A 12,195-nucleotide genomic window follows, 5' to 3' on the forward strand; every position below is an offset into this window, starting at 1 on the left:
TGCGGAGATAGGCATTACACTCAGTAAAGAGCAAGTGAGATATTAACTGACAAATACGTCGAAATTATCCTGCCGTTAACTGGTAAGTTGGAAACATGTGTACTTAAAGTTTAATGTTCGGAAAGTGAAGTGATTACTTTGTCACCATGTTTTGCAAACTGAACTGATAATAACAATTTACTGGGATAAGATATCAACACTGGCTGCAGTCCCGATGGCGCCCGAAGTGTCACATCCCCATGATGGTAGTGCCGCGATACTAACCCAAAATATTGTAGTGCAAGGGTGGCTAAATTTTACATCCTTGCCGTCTTTTTCTTTTTTTTATCCTTACGTCTGGGTAAGATTGCGCATTGCGCAATTGCGCAGAGCTTTTAGCAAACAGAATGCAGCATGTTGTTATCAATGGAGAGACGTCTACATATGTTAAATTAACCTCTGGCGTGCCACAGGGGAGTGTTATGGGACCATTGCTTTTCACAATATATATAAATGACCTAGTAGATAGTGTCGGAAGTTCCATGCGGCTTTTCGCGGATGATGCTGTAGTATACAGAGAAGTTGCAGCATTAGAAAATTGTAGCGAACTGCAGGAAGATCTGCAGCGGATAGGCACTTGGTGCAGGGCGGCAACTGACCCTCAACATAGACAAATGTAATGCATTGCGAATACATAGAAAGAAGGATCCGTTATTGTACGATTATATGATAGCGGAACAAACACTGGTGGCAGTTACTTCTGTAAAATATCTGGGAGTATGCATGCGGAACGATTTGAAGTGGAATGATCATATAAAATTAATTGTTGGTAAGGCGGGTACCAGGTTGAGATACATTGGGAGAGTCCTTAGAAAATGTACTCCATCATCAAAGGAGATGGCCTACAAAAAACTCGTTCGACATTTACTTGAGAATTGCTCATCGGTGTGGGACCCATACCAGATCTGATTGATGGAGGAGATAGAGAAGATCCAAAGAAGAGAGGCGCGATTTGTCACAGGGTTATTTGGTAACAGTGACAGCGTTACGAAGATGTTTAGTAAACTCAAGTGGCAGACTGTGCAAGAGAGGCGCTCTGCATCGTGGTGTAGCTTGCTCGCCAGGTTTCGAGAGGGTGCGTTTCTGTATGACGCATCGAATATATTGCTTCCCCCTACTTATACCTCCCGAGGAGATCACGAATGTAAAATTAGAGGGATTCGAGCGCGCAAGGAGGCTTTCAGACAGTCGTTCTTCCAGCGAAGCATACGGGACTGGAACAGAAAAGGGAGGTAATGACAGTGGCACGTAAAGTGCCCTCCGCCACACACCTTTGGGTGCCTTGCGGAGTATAAATATAGATGTAGATGTAGATGTAGATTAACACCGTTCATCAGGTGGTAGATAGTGGACGAAACGCGAGTGACGGTAGCGATTTGAAGAGCAGAGGGATAAAAGTGCCAAGGCTCGTGGGAAAAAACCCCTGCGACAGTGGAATGGGTAGTAAGAGCAGTAGTGGCTTACTAGCTGCAATAGTTCATGCAAGGTTGGATTTGTTAGTATGGGTATCATGCATCATTACAGTGGCAAGCGATGGCGATTTATCCCAGTTGCTGCAGCCGCTACATTCCCGGAACAATGAAATCGTTATGCGGTAGTGGGAGGTCGGCCACAGATCATCTCACTGTGTGGGAGATGTGTGGAGCTTGTCTGCATGCAGTGTACGGTACGGCTTTCCTGAGTGGTGCCAGTTATTCGGCAGTGTATTCCAGCTGGATATCAAGGAATGGCGTCTGATTAACAGGGGCTCACCTGTACCTTTGTGTTGAGTGTGCTTGGCCATAGATCTTAGGTTCTTACAAGTATGTCTTTTGGTCATTTATGTTTCCATCTATGGATGTGGTCGTAGTTCCTCAGATTCAGAATAAAAGGGTTCTGCGAATGTCTGGAGTTTCTTTATAGTCTTGTGGTGAGTTTGGGGATTACCTCCGTGAGAGTCTCAAGTTGGTATTCCCGGTGAAGGCCCACGATACGTGTGTATCGTGGAGCATTGCTTGTGATTTTGTGTGCTTTGTTTTGTATGAGCTGCAGACGGCACAGGCGTGTGGGTGCAGTGTATCCCCAGACAGGAGCTGCGTACGTCATAAGGGGTCGAATTAGTGTCATGTACATGGACCTCGACACGCTTCTGTTCAGTGTGTTACGCCTATCTACATTTGCTTTGGCTTTGCTGTGTCTTATTGCACATAGTAGTTGCAGCGTACGAGGCTATCCAGAAATGTCCACGAAATGTGCACTACTGTAAAAATCAAAAATGTTTTATTTACAACAGCTACCCAGAACTCCCAGCTAATTATCTAAATAATCACCGCACCGACTTTTACATTTGTCTTGGCGTTGTACCAGTTTTCGATACCCTTGTCATACAAGGGAGCCGCCATCCCTTTCCGCTAATTCTCTACGCAGGTCTGCAGATGCCAAAATATTGTCTTCATAGTCAGCGTTTCGTGCGAGCGGAGATGAAACTCGGAGGTCAGTTGCGGTCTGTATTTGGGTGATCAAACACTTCCCACTTAAAACGCTGTAGGAGGATCTTCATTGCTCCCGCAGCTGAGAATTGTCATGAAGAGGGAACAGCGTAACAGTTGTATTACGTTGGATGCATAGCTTCAGGCGAAATTACTCACCAGGCCCTCGTGCTTGGGGGAAGACAATATTTTCTAGGTACATTTACTTGCTCACTGTGAGATCAGAACTGAAAAGAGTGACGTGACGCGGTCGACGGGATTTCTACAGACACTGACCAACACACATGTGCAAAGCTTCATCGGATTTTTACAGTAGTTCCATTTCGCGACTGATTGGAACTTACTTTCTGGATAGCTCTCGTACTATGGGATGAAAAATATCATGAGACCTGGGTGAAAATTACTTACAATTTGGTGTCGCCCTCCATCGGTAATGATAGAATTCAATACGGGTTGGCCCACTCTTAGCCTTGATGACAGCTTCAATCAGGTACCGAAAGGTTTCTTGGGGAGTGTCAGCCCATTCTACACGGAGTGCTCCACAAAGGAGAGTTATCGATGTCGGGCGGTGAGGCCTGGCACGAAGTTGGCGTTCCAAAACACCCCAAAGGTGTTCTGGGATTCAGGTCAGGACTCTGTGCAGGCCAGTACATTACAAGGGAGTTATTGTCGCGTAACCACTCCGCCACAGGTGTAGAAAGATGCAATCGTCATACTTGAATGGTTCTTCAACAGTGCGAAGGATGAAGTTGCTTAAAACATTAATGTAAGCCTATAATGTGATAGTGCCACCCAAAACAACAAGGGGTGGAAGCTACTTCCATGAAAAACACGACCACACCATAACACCACCGCCTCCTTATTTTACTGTTGGTATTACACACGCTCGCAGATGACGTTCACCGGGCATTCGCCATACCCGCACCCTGCCATTGGATCGCCACATTGTGTACCGTGATATGTCACTCCACACAACGTTTTCCCACTGTTCAATCGTCCATCGTTTACGATCGTTACACCAAGCGAGAAGTCGTTTGGCATTTACCGGCGTTGTTCGTGGCTTATGAGCAGCCGCTCGACCATGAAGCCCAATGTTTCTCACCTTCCACTTAACTGTCACAGTATTTGTACCGGATCGTGCTGCAGTTAGGAATTCCTGAGAGATGGTCTGGATAGATGTCTGCCTATTACACATTACGACCGTGTTCAACTGTCGTCGATCCCTGCCAGTCATCAGCCGAGATCGGCCTGTGCTGTACGTGTCTCTTCACGTTACCACTTCACTACCACATCAGAAATAGTGGACCTACGGATGTTTGGGAGTGTTGAAATCTCACGCATACACGTTTGATACAAGTGACACCCAACCACCTGACCACTTTTGAAATCCGCGAGTTCCACGGAGCGCCCTATTCTCTCTATCTCACGATTTCTAAAGACTACTGAGGTCACTGATATAGTGTACTTGGCAGGAGGTGTTAGCACAATGCGCCTTCCATGAAAAACGTATGTTTTTGGGGTGTCAAGATAGTTTTGATCACACAGTGTATATTTTAATCTTTCATGGCCACTGGTGTGGGAAGTACTTCGCCTTCCTCTGCTTAGGAGCTGCTGTGCCAACTGTTTCCTTATCTGGCCTGGACATTGCGCTTCGCAGCGTGTGATGCATGCGTTGTGTCTTATAAGACATTACATTTTAACATTCGCGCTCAGCTGCGGCATTTATGACCGAATATGGTCGATTAGCTACATTTCCCTCCCTCGGCTAGCCCGACGATCCTTAAACACTAGAATGACAGATCCTGGCCCATGGTCCAGTTGGCTCCGGTCCACTCATTCAAAATTACTCTTACCATCCAGTTCCTGTAAACACTCATTATCGTAAGTCTCTTAATTTTCTGCTCAACTTAATGTTATTCTTCCTCCTATTGCATTCTAAGCTCAGGGAATCCAGCCTACCGGAATTTGCCCATTGGCTGGGTCCGAATATTGTCTTTTGTTCCACTTTTTGTGCATGTAAATATGGACTTTGCTTAGCAGAGTAATGTTCCTGTAGCAGTTGATACGACAATGGTCAAAGCTGTGTCCGTCCGGTACTGATTCTGCCGTACTGATCCACGTACTGCATCTGTATGTCCACAGAGTTTCGAATCTTCTACTTGATAACAAGTTTGTCTATGGATTGTGATAACTTGGGTGTCAAAGTCTGGTTTAACATAGGCAAATTTGCGGCTGGTTACAGTTCTATGAATCTGTCTTCAAAATCTAGGCTACGAAATGTTTAGATGGCTACTCCTCATATTTTGTAACGTAAGTGGAAACCAGTTCCCACTACGTCATGTGATGTTCTGTTTATTCATAATCCATCCCCATCTAACTCTAACTATTTTTGCTCCTGTGAGTTTCCCCTACTCGAAACAACGGGATGCTACTGCCGAAGGTGGAATACAATCAGTGAGCGTCAGGTTAATGGAAATAAAACCGAGGCCTAGTCACCTCCATCTGGCAATCCTTCTGTGATTTCTGACATGCATAGAAATTCTGACCCTCTCTCACTACTCTATTTGGACAAACCGTAAACTCACCCCTATAACATTTCGGTACCTTCGATTCTTCCATTTCCACATATCTGTACTTGTCTTCAGCAACCAATAACTACGTTGCACCTTTACCCTGACAGATTTCTTTCGCGTATCCGACTTAACAGGATATATGTCGATACATATCATTGGTACTCTCCCTGCTTCACTGCTACTGGAAAGGAAACTGAAACCTTAGCTCAATCACTCCTTGGCTCCAGGTACTGGTCCGTTGACAGAAAGTTCATTCCTAACTGGCCTCACAATGCTTCTTTGCGTAACTTTCCGTAACTCTGTTGCTTCTTTTCCTGCTTCCCATACGCTGTTCTCCAATAGACTGTGAGCGATTTGTTACTACTTCTTACTCGCCCAACATCTCTACTTCACTTGGGAGTCTCTTAATGCTACTGTTCAATGAGTCTTCTGCAGGTTTTGCGCAGCTCATCATTTACCCAGTCAGCTCGTACAGTAACTATTGTTCAACACATCTTTCTCCAGACTCGCGATATGCGTAGTGTTCCACCCCTTTCGTGCCTTGTCTCCTTTCACGCATTTTTTCCCTACTTCTTCTGTGGCATTCACCTTCATGTTGGCCTTCTCGGACAGTTTCCACAAGCTGGCCTCCTGCATGAATTCAACCTCTTCTCCTTCTTGTATGTGGAATAATCCCCAGAATCTGCATCATCTCATCGCAACTTCTCCTAAGTCGCACGTACCCTCTTACATTACCTGTTAAGTCATTTAAGGGTTCCATGATTATGTGCCCCCTCCGAAAATTATTGGAGGATTCCTGCAGTCATCTCACCTCATACTGCATCTCGCATGCGTTAAATACTTCCTGTATCCCTCAGCGATGACGGTACTACCACACCTTCTTATTTCACGAACAGCACTTCCTCTTCCAGGTATAAGTGTATGTACAATCTTAACATGGTTTGCCAGCTATTACGGAATACGCCGTTTCGTGTGCTTCGATGATTTGAAAATGGGTTCAGAAAACCCGGGGAGAGTCATCAGTTAAATAAAAAGCTGTATTGTGCAAATTAGGATATTTGCCGCATCAAACTCGTTAACACAAGTTGCTGTCCCGTTATCAACCCAGTACGCAGGAAATCCACAAACAATTTTGGTTGTTTACTACTCTGCTTACACTAGTCATCTGTCTTCTGTGCTGTCTGTCAAACCCTGAGTTCATTACTACCATTCTGCAACACTGCTACTCTGCTACTTAAGCAGTCTGCTTTTCCTTATATCCTTCCATGATTATGTAGAACCTCAAAATCAAATCGAATCGTACCACTCATCGTGTCAACCTAATAGAAGGATCCTTCAACTTCAGAAACCATTTCAAAGCAGCATGATCCGTTATCAGTGGACACTTTTCTACATAGAGATAAAAATTCACATAGGTAATTCCGTAGATACAGCTCAACATAATTTTTCCCGTCATGGAGTATTTCCCCGTATGCTGAGCTCATTTTTTTATGTATTGGCTACCAGATGTTCTGTTCCCTCTTTGTCTTGAGACAATACACAACCAAGTGCTTGGTTGGATGCGATCTACTGCAGAGAGTGATTTCCTTACTAAAATCTGGAAACACTAAGGTCGGACTCAATGTCAGAGCTTCTCCCAGTTTTTCTAAAACATGTTGATAATCCTCTGAGCAAACAAATTTTCAACCTTTATTCAGTAATCGCAATGTCAGTAAATCTCTTCACGAATCTACAGCAACAATTTTCGACTCCTAGGAAAGATCAACGAGCCGTAAAGCATTTCAGATGAAAGAATTAAGTGGGAATTTCTAAAATGTCAGCGTTAATCATAAAGAGTGAACAGAATTCTTTTCAGATTATGAAGGCCACAATTAACAGAGACCATTATTTTCTGCATTATTTAAAATTTATATTAAAGATCTAGGTTTGAAGTAAAAAATCAGTGTGAAATCTGAAACTCACAGCCCTTGGCATAAGAACAGCTTTAGTTTCTGTTGCCTAACAAAGACTACTATACTATAAAGACAAAAATCTGACAGCTATCAAACTAAATTCTCTATATTCTAACAACATGGCAGAACTCCGAATTCGGTACGATTTCGGAAACGTGTGGAGCTCTTAACAGCAACAGCTGATTCTAGGAAATCACAGTGGATACGTCAGTGTCTCTGTATTCTCAGCAGTCATCTAGGTTATTCACACCTCGCTGAATCCGTAGAGCCAACAAGGGCGTATTCCCAACAGCATTCGTAGAATAGTCCTCCATAACACCCCGTGAGCTAATTACCTAAGTGTGCTCGTTACCTGGTTCGCTTTTGTGACGTATGTAGCAGACAGAAAGTAAAATGGACTTGCTGCCACGTGTTCGAGTAGGTACTCATTGTCCCATCAACCCGCATTTACAGAGAATAGCCACAAACAAGCGCAGTAACTGGAACTGCTGCAGCAGCTTGTTCGTCTGTTAGTGGACATTGTTAAATTAAATTTTCTGCTACACAGTAGGAAGAGTTTCATCAGTACACTTTGGGAAAAGGTACCAAGAACAGATTGATAGTTTAGAGATAAATGAATTTTCACTCTGTCCGAAAAGTTATATACCAAGTAGATTTTAACTCGTTGCCTGCCACGTGACTCCGTAGATTCGCATTGAGGCGTACCGTGGAAAGGAAAAGAATAACTGTTAGGGGTGAGTAAATGTTTCTCCCTTAAACCTCTCCGAAGTTAGTTGGCATGATGTAACATGAAATGTGAATGACTTTACCGAAACCTGTATTGAGGGAATTACTGATGATGTGAAGATGAATATGACTGAAGAGTAATTATTAAAAGTACTGTCAACGAAATAAGTACAGAACAGGACAAAGTACAATTGGTGGACACGAAGTGAAGAGGTAGTGTTACGTTTCTTAGATACGTTTTGTAGATTGATTTGGATCGAAAATCTACACTCGAAATCAATTGATCAGTGCATGTACTGTACAGAATGAAGTAAGTAAGGCTTTGTCCCCCAAAAAGTTTGGGTCACTTATAAATATGCTACATTTTCCGGACAGTTCTGGCACAAACAAAGACAATCTGTACAAATTTCACCATTAATTGTTCTAACAATCAATAAATTTCTTGTAGTGTAACGTGAGAAAGCGTGCATTGATGAAATTATCGTGCCCTTTAGACGGAGGCTGGGCTTTCGCCAGTATATTCCTGGAAGTGTTATAAGTTAGTAACAAGCTATTCAACCTGTGTTCTCAGGAAGGCTATACCTGGCAAGGTATATGCTGGAAAGGAGATTGTTCCCGCACACCGTGAACTATTTTCTCATGCAGTTATAGCGTTGATGGGTCCATTGTTGAACGTAGGTCGCTCTCTGTAAGGCGAAAATTACTACACAAGCCTTGCCTTAGCCTATAAGTTGAACGAACATTCAACCACCTTGTTGGGGCATTGGGGAATAACAGAAAGTGTATGCCAATGACCGTAGTGAAGGAAAAGTCAAGAAAGTGAAATGGTATGCATGCGGAATAAAGTAAATGTTTCTCTGGAATATGGAAAGAAAAGAGAGATGTTTTGTTTCTGAGCAGTAAAGAACTTCCAGAAATCGTAGCAATCATCTCCAGAAAAGGAGCAACCCACAAACCAACTTCCGTTTGGGAATATGATGCTGAAAACTTCTTTCTTGTCAACTGAAATGCCATCTTATACATCAGCTTTATGAGAGTCAAGTAGTACCGCAAATTGCATTAGAGCTTATGGCAAAGATGGCAGTTTTCAACGCTCGCGCTACCTACAACGAAGTAATTGACAAAAATGTGCGCGTAACTGAATTTCGAGAGAACTTTAATCTTGTATTGATGAACGTTGGTAACCCCAGAGATGTACTGCAATCACCAGGAACACCACGAACATTAATTTCACGGAACGATGTCATCCAGGTTATTGGCAGCTGGAGAAACAGGTGCACATCATGTTATTTAATATACCCTAATAAATTTGGTCGCGACGAAGCTACAGAGAAATTAAAGCAAGTCACCACAAACTGAAAGAGTTGTCAGAATGAAACATTCATGTGCTTAGAATGTTTTATTCGATTATTAACACTTACAAAGCATACAACATATTCTTTATTTTAAATGTGTTGTTACGTTTGTTGTGGATTTTTAAAGCAAACTGTTGTGGTGTTAAATATTCAGCATTTATATGTTTGATCTATTCTTCCGAAAAATAAATGCCTTTACCTTGAAAGTTGGACGTCTATGATTCTGCTGCGTGCATACACAACCTGTGAGTCTGAGATATTATCATCGCCAGTAGTAGCGAACGAACAGTTGTCGAGGGGAGTCGGAAGTGGTCGGACGAAGGGTGAGGTGGAGACAAGCCCCGCGACGTGAGAGTTCGCAACCTGCAGTGAGTAGTGCCGGAGGAGATTTAAGTATTAGTTGAGGATGTTTGGTAATTTGCCTTTCCGCCGCAGGTATCTGTTGGTTGCCTGCGCACTGGAGGGAGTTTGTCAGATTTATGTATGAATACACTCAGGATAATAATGGTATTTTTGTTGTGGGCGGAAACGTGTTTTTCTGAGTATTCACATTGTGGAATAATTGAAATTGTGTGTAAAGTCTGCCAGAATCTAAATGGTTAGTGTTGTGAATATAGTAATTTAAAAGTCTTTTTTGGTTTCTTCCACTGTTCTTAACATCGTTTAAGGTCAGTTGACCAAACCGCTTCTGATCATTAAATTAATACGTGTGAAAGTATGGCAATAATTGTTACAATTAGTCCATGCGTTGCACTCTGCATGGGTCGCAGTACTGCTTTTCCAAAGACGAGTATTTTAGCATGTTGCAGATCACGCAGTTGCAGCGGCAAGACGAGATAAGTTGTGCATTGCAGAACATTTGTTAGGAGACGTTAGAGGATATTTCAAAAGTCGCAGCTAGATGGTTGGCAATTGATTTCTTTATAATTCGTGGGAGGAGTAGTTAATTGTTCTGTTCCTATTTCTTGTTGTGCTATTTTTCTTCAGAATCAGAATACTATCATTGTTAGAGGTGAAAATGCTGAGAGGGGTCTTGGTTTGCTTTTAAAGGGTGTGTGTAAGTCCTATGCACATGACCTAGCATTTTACTGTAGAAATTAACTTCACAGGCTTTGTGTATAACAATTATGTTCATCTGATAAAGCCTTCGGACTGGTACATAGGCTTCGGTGATTCATGTCTGGCAGCCCATGTGTTAACTTCTTTTACATCTTCCTCTGAAGGAAATTATGAAGCAAGAAAAGACAGTTATAATATAACGCAGTAAATCACCCAGTTTTGGAATATTTGTAAATGTATGCAAACAGTTTATTCTCATATACCCATCTGAACGAGGTTATTGCAGATTTGAATTCAGGGCCTTTCCCCAGCATGTCCCCGTTATATTGACAATGTTCTGTTACGAAAAAAAAAAACTCTAAATGAAACCTCAGGAGAGAGTGGTTTCGAATATTCCCGTAAGCGACATACACAAAGATCGCAAATGCAGAAGAGACACAGAATATGAAATAATCGTTCGGTTCAGTCTGTTAAAAGAGAAAGGAAGGAAAACTTGAAATCGTTTGATTGTGATGTTCGTATTCCATTGAAAACCCTATAAAAGAGCGAAAGTTAACCATCATCTGAGCGTTAGCATACTCCAAGACACCGTCAGGTGGCTTGCGGAGTATGGATGTAGATGTAGATATAACGGCTCCAAAGCTAGGCCAATATGAAGATCTATTGTAATTTAATAAAAAAGCTACTTGGGTACCGAGTTTACAAAATTGAAGCACATTTTTAGAAGGAATGTCTGCGGTGAAGGATACATTGGACTTGTGCTCTTTGAAAAACTGAATGAACATGAATTAGGCTACATTTTTGTTTCTTCGGATAAATGCAGTCTCGGACGTTTAGCTATTTTCGATTGATTTCTGCAACAGCGATTTTGTTAACGATCGGATGCCAACTATTTACTAATGTATTCTTTTTAATAACGCACGTTCCGAAGATAATTATTGTTGACTATAGTTATTAACAACAAGAAACACACACGAGCGAGGAATTTGTAATTATTTTAAGCAGTAAAGGTCTAATTGCGCCACATTCAGGAATGTACGACTATGTGTAACAAACCTTACTGCTAAGACTCTGGGAATACGTATAGTCGCAGGACAAAAACAATTTAATTTAGAAAATTAAAGGTAGTCTGTAAACTAAACTAAACTGAAAAAGATTGTAAAAGAACTCAATATATCTATGACAATCCGCTTACAACCCTCTTCCCTTTCTGCAGGTCTAAGTTTAGTTGAATTGTCAGAGTCTGTTCCACCTAGGTGTTGAGCTTAAAAGACTGGACTAAAATCTGGAAATACCTCAAGAAAGGCCGGCTAGAACGTAAATGAAGATACTGGCCAATCCTGCAAGTGCCCATATAGTACACTGCTTGGTAACTGCTAAGGAACACAGACAAAGCTAATCAGGAAATCTCATAAGCAGTCATGCACGAGATAAAAAGAGTATATAAGTAAAAGAGGGGGAGTGGTTTAATTATAAATGATACACTGGAGTAAGCGGCACCCCCGTGACCTTGGTGCATGGTATAGATCTCAATACATGGGAAAGCAGAGTAAAAGGCATAAATGATTTTATGCTTGACAAAGGCCAGAATCCCAGGAGACAGATCGGTATCGAACACTCAGTAAGGAATATGCCGTCCTCGATTCTAATGCACCTGTTACTCATGGCAGCTACCAAAGAACTGAGAAGTCCTTGGGGATATTGTACACTATGTGATCGAAAATATCCCGACACCTGGCTGAAAATGGTGTTGACCCCCCCCCCCTCCCCCCGTTGATGACAGCTTCCACCCTCGCAGGCATACGTTAAGTCAGGTGATGGAAGGTTTCATGGGGAATGGCAGCCCATTCTTCACGGAGTGCTGCACTGAGGAGAGCTATCGATGTCAGTCGGTGAGGCCTGGAACAAAGTTGGCGTTCCAAAATATCCGAAAGATATTCTATAGGATTCAGGTCAGGTCTGTTTGCAGGCCAGTCCATTACAGGGATGTTACTGTCATGTAACCACTCCGCCACTGGCCGTG

Source organism: Schistocerca gregaria, chromosome 5 (genome assembly GCF_023897955.1).
Source record: "Schistocerca gregaria isolate iqSchGreg1 chromosome 5, iqSchGreg1.2, whole genome shotgun sequence".
Taxonomy (NCBI): Eukaryota; Metazoa; Arthropoda; class Insecta; order Orthoptera; family Acrididae; genus Schistocerca; species Schistocerca gregaria.